This window comes from Cynocephalus volans, chromosome 10 (assembly GCF_027409185.1).
Source record: "Cynocephalus volans isolate mCynVol1 chromosome 10, mCynVol1.pri, whole genome shotgun sequence".
In the NCBI taxonomy this organism is placed as follows: domain Eukaryota; kingdom Metazoa; phylum Chordata; class Mammalia; order Dermoptera; family Cynocephalidae; genus Cynocephalus; species Cynocephalus volans.
In genome coordinates this window covers 108,522,219-108,531,826 of record NC_084469.1, presented here as the reverse complement: position 1 = coordinate 108,531,826, position 9,608 = coordinate 108,522,219, and positions in this window count along the sequence as shown.

Sequence of the window (9,608 nt, the reverse complement as noted above, 5' to 3'; positions counted from 1 at the left end):
TCCTAACCACAATTCTACTCTCTACTTTCATGAGTGTACTTCAAAAAGTTGATGGGAAGATTCCCATGATCTTTTAATTCTATTTCTCCATGGACTTTTTGAAGTACCCTTGTCTAAGCACGACTTTTTAATTTTTATTTTTTCCCAGTTTCTTAGCTTTCATTAGGATGAACAATTCCAATACTATAGGCTGAAGGATAACAAAAATATTACTGAAAGACAACAGGGATTGTCTAAAACAGCATTCAAAAGCCAGCTCGTGCTGCTTAATGTTAGCAGGCAGAAGAAATACGGAAAAAAATCAAAGCAGGGTTATCACAGAAAAACCAACTTATTTAATTAATTATTTATTTGTTTTAATTTTTATTGAATCAAAATTGGTAATATGTATTTTGGGGGTTCAACATTGAGATATATTGATTAAATCAATATTACTAGCATATATATTGTTACAATTTGTAATTATTCCTTATGCCCCTCGTCCAATCTCTCCCCATCCCCCTTTCTCTCCCCCCTCCCTGCTCTAATCACCCTAGATTTCTTCTCTCCTTCTGAAAGAATCATGGTTACTCTGTTGATTTGCTGCCCAAATGATCTGTCCGATGCTGAGAGGTGTGATCATGTCCCCCAATACTTTCATAGAGCAGACGTCTCTTCCGTCACTATGAAATGGGCTCTGTGGAGACAGACATCCTCCTCCTTTCTTTATCTCTGCTGGTGACTCTCCTTGTGTCAACGCACTCCAGTGGCTGACGAGCCATCTGTGTGGTGGTTGTGGTGTCTAGCTGCCTTTGCGGCAGCCATGGTTCTCATGGTGGCTGTGGTGGGCCACCCACATGGAGATGTTTTTGGCATGCTCCTTGGTGCTGGTGCTGTGCCTGGTTGTAGAGAGTTTCTGATCCCCGTCTCCATGCCCCAGGTCCCTGAGTGGGTTCCAAGGCACTGGCACAGTGTGCCTAGTTGTGGGAGGGGTGATCTGGTCCCCTTCTCCATGATCTGGGTCACTGGGCAGGCCCCAAGGTACTGGAATGGTGAGCCTGGTTGTGGGAGGGGGGGTCCAGCCCTCTTCTCCATGCCTCAGGCCCCTGGGTGGGTCCCTGAGGTGCTGTCATGGGTGCCTGGTTCTGGGGAGGGGGTCTGGTCCCTGGCTGCTAGCCTCAGGTCTCTGGGTGGGCCCTGAGGCATTGGTGGTGTGCCTGGATGTGGGAGTGGGGTCCAGTCCCTGGCTCCATACCTCTTGTCCCCCGGTGGGCCCCAAGACATTGGTGGTGTGCCTGGGCCGGAACTAATTTTTTGTCCTTTGCTTATTTCTAACACGGGGGAACTCCCTGTGGGAACCAGTACTTGAGCTGTGTGGTTGAGCTAAATTGCTGCGTTGCTGCTGTTTCCTTAGGGAAGGCTTTTTGTGCAGCTCAGGGTTTAATGGTTGACCTTATAGGTACTTTGGGCTCTCCAGATACTCGGTGCACCTGGGCTGTGTAGAAACTCTGATCTGGGCCTGAGTTTTTTCATCAAACTGCACCCCATGCAATTCTGCATTCCTGACCATTCTCCTCTGAGTGGTCCTGCACTGATTGGGGAGTGGATTGGCTGTCCTTGCTGCGCCCCAGTGTTCTCCTGGTGGGCCCATCTCCCCCATCACCCGTGGTCCAAACAGTTCCCATGGGTAGGCCCTGCGCTGGTCCCTTGCCTTGACTCACTGGCCTCTGAATGGCTCCCCCTTTTCAGCTGTTCTGGCTCCTCGCTCCTGCGTGGGTCCATGGGAACACTATTAGTGGTCTTGCTGTCCTGGGGGCCACCAAAGTCCTCTTCTCCCCTTCCGCTTCCAAGTAACTCCGTCTAAAGGGCACAGCTGCGGCTTCTGCTGGCTCCTTCTCCATGTGCTTCAGCATTAAAGCAGCCATGGCCTGAAACACTCAGAGCAGTTTTTTCTTTCTCTCATAGTGGCTTCTTCTGCCTTCATGAGTTCCATAGGTCTCTCCTCCTCTTCACCTAAACTCCAGCAGACCCAGCTTGGCTGATACATTTTTATAGTTGTAAATTCATTGATTTGTGGGAGAGAGTGACTCTGGGGTCCATCTATTCTGCCATCTTGGCTATAACTCAGAAAAACCCACTTACTACTTTAGGTTTTGTGGGAGACTACATGTCACATGTTACCAGTCTCACCAATAATACGACTACACCTGACATTTCCAAAAAATAAATTACATACCTATATATAATGTATAATAGAAACATTTTGCCTGTTCTCTAATTCCCAAAGCATGCTCATTCATATATTGACTGACTGAAATGTACATAGACGTTCTTTTATCATAGGCCAGAATGTCGACATGATCCCTACTACATGAAAAGAAAACAGATGCAAAATAGTGCTAAGGGTTAAGAGATCCCGTGTGTGTGCGTAAATCTCTTTGTCCCCTATCATTCATTTGTCTCAACTTTATTCATATATTGTCTGCCTTTCTTCTATTCTCTCTTACAGAAGGCATCACTATTCAGTCACTCAAGCCAAACCTCATTGTCCTTTGCTACCTGCCCCCCACCTGTAGACATCAAGTGTTAAGAAGACATCTTCCTAAATTTCTCTGGAATTGGTCCCTTCTCCATTATAGTTCTCCTTTGCAAGTCCATTTCATCCTCAGTCTGGCATGTGAAATTTTATTTGCTCTGCCACTGTTTTCTCTTCTTCACTTGGTGGTGACAGCTCCAGGTCTGTTTGCATTTGTAGTTTTGTATTATGGTCATAGTCATGTTCCAAGTAGCACAAGTGTGGCTCTGAACTGATTTAAAGCATGCATGCAAAGTTTGATATTGAGACTTTATGGCCGACCATTCCTTGAAGAGTGTAACTAGATTTTTCTTGCCTGCTGAAAAAGTATGATTAGTCTTGATTTCATTTTCCAGCAGGCAATGAAAATAATCCAGATCAGTGTCTGCTTTCCGGGACTGAAAGAAAAATTTAGTATTTAGTAAAATCTTGAGGAGTACATCTTTGCTTTTTTTTTTTTTTGATTTGTAATGATATTTTAAATTATTTTTATAGTTATATATATATATATTTTTTAAAAATTTTATTTTGTCGATATACATTGTGGCTGATTATTGTTGCCCATCACCAAAACCTCCCTCCCTCCTCCCTCCCCTCCTCCCCCCACCGATGTCCCCTCTGTTTGATTGTCGTATCAACTTCAAGTAATTGTGGTTGTTATATCTTCTCCCCCCCCGTTTTTTTTTGTGTGTGTCTGTGTGTGTGAATTTATATATTAATTTTTAGCTCCCACCAGTAAGTGAGAACATGTGGTATTTCTCTTTCTGTGCCTGACTTGTTTCACTTAATATAATTCTCTCAAGGTCCATCCATGTTGCTGCAAATGGCAGTATTTCATTAGTTTTTATAGCTGAGTAGTATTCCATTGTGTAGATGTACCACATTTTCCGTATCCACTCATCCGATGATGGACATTTGGGCTGGTTCCAACTCTTGGCTATTGTAAAGAGTGCTGCGATGAACATTGGGGAACAGGTATACCTTCGACTTGATGATTTCCATTCCTCTGGGTATATTCCCAACAGTGAGATAGCTGGGTCGTATGGTAGATCTATCTGCAATTGTTTGAGGAACCTCCATACCATTTTCCATAGAGGCTGCACCATTTTGCAGTCCCACCAACAATGTATGAGAGTTCCTTTTTCTCTGCAACCTCGCCAGCATTTATCGTTCATAGTCTTTTGGATTTTAGCCATCCTAACTGGGGTGAGATGGTATCTCAGTGTGGTTTTGATTTGCATTTACCGAATGCTGAGTGATGTTGAGCATTTTTTCATATGTCTGTTGGCCATTTGTATATCTTCCTTAGAGAAATGCCTACCTAGCTCTTTTGCCCATATTTTAATTGGGTTGCTTGTTTTTTTCTTGTAAAGTTGTTTGAGTTCCTTGTATATTCTGGATATTAATCCTTTGTCAGATGTGTATTTTGCAAATATTTTCTCCCACTCTGTTGGTTGTCTTTTAACTCTGTTAATTGTTTCTTTTGCTGTGCAGAAGCTTTTTAGTTTGATATAATCCCATTTGTTTATTTTTCCTTTGGTTGCCCGTGCTTTTGGGGTCGTATTCATGAAGTCTGTGTCCAGTCCTATTTCCTGAATTGTTTCTCCTATGTTTTCTTTAAGAAGTTTTATTGTTTCAGGGTGTATATTTAAATCCTTAATCCATTTTGAGTTGATTTTAGTATATGGTGAGAGGTATAGATCTAGTTTCATTCTCCTGCATATGGATATCCAGTTATCCCAGCACCATTTGCTGAAGAGGCAGTCCGTTCGCCAGTGAATAGGCTTGGTGCCTTTGTCAAAGATCAGATGGCAGTAAGTGTGTGGGTTGATTTCTGGATTCTCTATTCTATTCCATTGATCAGTGTGTCTGTTTTTATGCCAGTACCATACTGTTTTGGGTATTATAGCTTTGTAGTATAGCTTAAAGTCAGGTAGTGTTATGCCTCCAGCTTTATTTTTTTGCTCAGCATTGCTTTGGCTATGCGTGGTCTTTTATTATTCCATATAAATGTCTGAATAGTTCTTTCCATTTCTGAGAAAAATGTCTTTGGAATTTTGATGGGGATTGCATTGAATTTGTATATCACTTTGGGTAGTATGGACATTTTCACTATGTTGATTCTTCCAATCCAAGAGCATGGGATATCTTTCCATCTTCTTGTATCCTCTCTAATTTCTCTCAGCAGTGGTTTGTAGTTCTCATTATAGAAATTTTTCACCTCCTCGGTTACCTCAATTCCTAAGTATTTTATTTTTTTGGTGGCTATTGTAAATGGGCAGGCTTTCTTGATTTCTCGTTCTGCATGTTCACTATTGGAGAAAAGAAATGCTACTGATTTTTGTGTGTTGATTTTGTATCCTGCTACTGTGCTGAAATCGTTTATCAATTCCAGCAGTTTTTTGTAGAGGTTTTAGGCTGTTCGATATATAGGATCATGTCATCTGCAAACAGGGACAGTTTGACTTCATCTTTTCCAATCTGGATGCCCTTTATTTCCTTCTCTTCTCTGATTGCTCTGGCTAGTACTTCCAACAATATGTTGAATAGGAGTGGTGAGAGTGGGCATCCTTGTCTAGTTCCTGTTCTTAAAGGAAAAGCTTTCAGCTTTTCCCCATTCAGGATGATATTGGCAGTGGGTTTGTCATATATGGCTTTAATTATGTTGAGATACTTTCCCTCTATACCTAACTTATAGAGGGTCTTTGTCATGAATGAGTGCTGAACTTTATCAAATGCTTTTTCAGCATCTGTAGAGATGATCATATGGTCCTTGTGTTTGACTTTATTAATATGGTGTATCACATTTATTGATTTGCGTATGTTGAACAAACCTTGCATCCCTGGGATGAATCCCACTTGATCGTGGTGAATAATTTTACGTATGTGTTGCTGTATTCTGTTTGCTAGTATTTTAGTGAGTATTTTTGCATCTGTATTCATCAAGGATATCGGCCTGTAGTTTTCTTTTTTGGTTATATCTTTACCTGGTTTTGGTATCAGGATGATGTTTGCTTCATAGAATGAGTTTGGGAGATTTGCGTTTGTTTCAATCTTTTGGAATTGTTTGTAAAGAATCGGTGTCAATTCCTCTTTGAATGTTTGGTAAAATTCTGCTGTGAATCCATCTGGTCCTGGGCTTTTCTTTGTTGGGAGCCTTCTGATAACAGCTTCAATCTCCTTTATTGTTATTGGTCTGTTCAAATTTTCTATGTCTTCATGGTTCAGTTTTGGGAGCTTGTGTGTGTCCACAAATTTATCTATTTCCTCCAGATTTTCAAATTTGTTGGCATATAGTTGTTTATAGTAGTCTTGAATGATTCCTTGTATTTCAGATGAATCAGTTGTAATATCGCCTTTTTCATTTCTAATTTTTGTTATTTGAATCTTCTCTCTTCTTCTTTTTGTTAGCCATACTAATGGTTTGTCAGTTTTATTTATCTTTTCAAAAAACCAACTTTTTGATTCAGTGATCTTTTGAATTGTTTTTTTGGTTTCAATTTCATTAAGTTCTGCTCTGATCTTAATGATTTCTTTCCGTCTGCTAACTTTAGGTTTGGATTGTTCTTGTTTTTCTAGTTCATTAAGGTGAAGTGTTAGGTTGTTCACTTGCCATCTTTCTATTCTTCTGAGGTGAGCATTTAATGCAATAAATTTCCCCCTTAATACTGCTTTTGCAGTATCCCACAGGTTTTGGTATGATGTATCATTATTTTCATTCGTTTCAGTAAATTTTTTGATATCCTGCTTGATATCTTCTTGGACCCATATGTCATTAAGTAGAATGCTGTTTAATTTCCATGTGTTTGTATAGTTTCCAGAGTTTCATTTGTTATTAATTTCTAGTTTTAATCCATTGTGGTCTGAGAAAATACATGGGATAATTCCAATTTTTTTGAATTTATTGAGACTTGATTTGTGACCTAATATGTGATCTATCCTGGAGAATGATCCATGTACTGCTGAGAAGAATGAATATTCTGAGGTTGTTGGATGGAATGTTCTGTAGATATCTGCCAAGTCCAATTGGTCTAGAGTATTGTTTAGATCTTGCATTTCTCTACTGATTCTTTGCCTAGATGATCTGTCTAATACTGACAGTGGGGTGTTCAGGTCCCCTGCTGTTATGGTATTAGTGTCTATTTCCTTTTTTTAGGTCTAATAGAGTTTGTTTTATAAATCTGGCTGCTCCAACATTGGGTGTGTACATATTTATGATTGTTATGTCTTCTTGATGGATCAGTCCTTTTATCATTAAGTAGTGTCCCTCATTGTCTCTTTTTATGGTTTTTAGTTTAAAGTCTATTTTGTCAGATATAAGAATAGCTACTCCAGCTCGTTTCTCTTTTCTATTTGCATGTTAAATCTTTTTCCATCCTTTCACTCTTAGTCTATGTGAATCTTTATGGGTGAGGTGGGTCTCTTGTAGGCAGCATGTAGTTGGGTCCTCCTTTTTGATCCAGTCAGCCAGTCTGTGTCTTTTGATTGGGGAATTTAAGCCTTTTACATTAAGAGTTGTTATTGAAAGGTGTTGATTTATTCCTAGCATTTTATTGGTTGTTTGGTTGTCTTAGGTGTCTTTTGTTCCTTGCTTTCTGATTTACTGTTTGGTTTCTGTGTTTGTTGGTTCCTTAGGTTGTAGATAGCCTTTTTGTTTGTTTATTTTCTCTTCATGAATGCCATTTTTATTATACTAGTGGGTTTTGATTTTTCTTGGCTTTTTATGGCAGTGGTAGCTATTTTTCAGGAACCAAACCCAGTACTCCCTTGAGGATTTCTTGTAAGGCTGGTCGTGTGGTAGTGAACTCCCGCAGTTTTTGTTTGTCTGAGAAGTATACTATTTGCCCTTCATTTTGGAAGGATAGCCTTGCAGGGTAGAGTATTCTTGGCGGGCAATCTCTGTCTTTTAGTATTTTGAATATATCATCCCATTCCTTTCTGGCTTTTAGGGTTTGTGATGAAAAGTCTGGTGTTAGCCTGATTGGGGCTCCCTTATAGGTGATTTGACACTTCTCTCTTGCAGCTTTTAAGATTCTCTCTTTGTCCCTGAGTTTTGCCAATTTGACTATAACATGTCTTGGGGAAGACCTTTTTGGGTTGAATACATTTGGAGATCGTTGAGCTTCCTGGATCTGAAGATCTGTGATTTTTCCTATACCTGGGAAGTTTTCTGCCACTATTTTGTTGAATATGTTTTCAATGCAATCTCCATTTTCCTCCCCTTCTGGAATACCCATGACTTGGATATTTGAGTGCTTCAGGTTGTCTGCTATCTCTCTCAGATTTTCTTCAATGTCTTTGATTCTTTTTTCTTTCCTTTTGTCTGCTTGTGTTATTTCAAACAGCCCATCTTCAAGTTCAGAGGTTCTCTCTTCAACTTCGACAAGCCTGCTGGTTAAACTGTCCATTGTGTTTTTTATTTTGCTCAATAACTTCTTCAGTTCAGCAAGTTCTGCTACATTTTTTTTCAGGACATAGATTTCCTTGTACATTTCTTCTTTCAGGTCCTATATACTTTTCCTCGTTTCATCATGATGTCTAGCTGAGTTTTCTTGTATCTCATTCAGTTTCCTTAGAATTATCACTTGAAATTCATTGTCAGTCATTTCAAGGGCTTCTTGTTCTATAGGATCTAGAGTTTGAGATTTATTAACTTTTGGTGGTGTACTTTATTGATTTTTTGTATTTCTGGTGTCTTTTTTTTGATGTTTATTCATTGTGGCAGGGGGTTTCACAGTCCACCGGTTTGAGACTATTGACTAACTAAGATGTTGCTGTGGTTGCCAATTTGGTATGGCTACCTCCGTGACTGCTCAGTTGGCCTCTAGTGCCTTGTGTATATGGTAGCCTCGGGTCTTGGGCCTCTCTGGGGAGCCACCTCTCTGGTCAGCTTGGACTCTGCTGGGCTGCTGGATCATGGGGCGGTACCACAGGGTGTGTGATCTCTGCTGAGCTTTCACTTCCCGTGCAGGACTTCTCCCTGTTCCGTGCGCTCTGGCCCGGGCTGTTGGATTGTGCAGTGGCGACCCCACAGGGTGTGTGGTTTCTGTCGAGTCTCCACCTCCCTAGCCGGACGTATCCCCACTCTGTGCGCACTGGGCTGGGCTGGGATGTGTCTTCTGCAACCCTCGTCTATCAGCTGGGCCTTCAAGACCCTGCTCGGCACTGCCTCACCCAGGAAGTCTACCAGATTTCCGCTAGGCACAGACGACCGGTCGCTCTGGGTGCCTTTGTAGCACTGTGTAGATCTTTCTCGGGACTTATCACCTTCCTCCTGGTATCGCGGTTATTTGTGTACTTGTCTTATCTCCCACACCAGAGCGTGAGCTCCTTGGGGGAAGAGCCCACAGCACACAGTTCACCTTTGTATCCCCCCGGCGCGGACCGAGTCCGGTGCCCACAGTCAGGTCTCCAGCAGTTTCAAGTGGACTTGGGAACTCTCCAACCACACTAATCCTAACCAGAAATCGGTTAGGTATTTTTCCGAACTGGTGGCCGCAGAGATGGTATCTGCCTCCCAGTAACAGGAAGTTTACCGGGGGTTGGAGCCCAGGGTGTGGTGGAGTGACAGTCAGCCCCGCCTGTACTTCCTTACCCTCCCGACGCTGGCCGGGGATGCCCCACACCACCAGCCCCGCCAGAGAACCACGGAGGGAGTGGGATGGGAGGCCAGCCCACAGGCCCCAGGAAGCCCTACGCCAGGGCAAGCAAGTGGGGAAGGCTCAGTGAGGAGCCAAGCCAGGTGAGGAGGACAGGCTTGGCTGAGCTGGGCCGGAGCTGCCACCACCTGAGAAAATGGAGGCAGCCCCGGGGGCGCTGATTGGCCCGGTGATGCAGGCGGAAGCCGGGCGGGCGTCAGCCCCCCGAGCAGGGCCGGGTCGGGGGTCACTCACAGGGCTGTGCCAGGTCGGGCTGCTCCCTCTCTGCCTCTGGTTTGTCACCTTCCCCGTTCTAGGCTCCCGCCACCTCGGGCTGCTCACTCGGTCCCACGGCGTGGCTCAGGCGCTCCCAGGAATCTTCTTTTATGCTGGCCTGAAACCTTGAATCATGAATA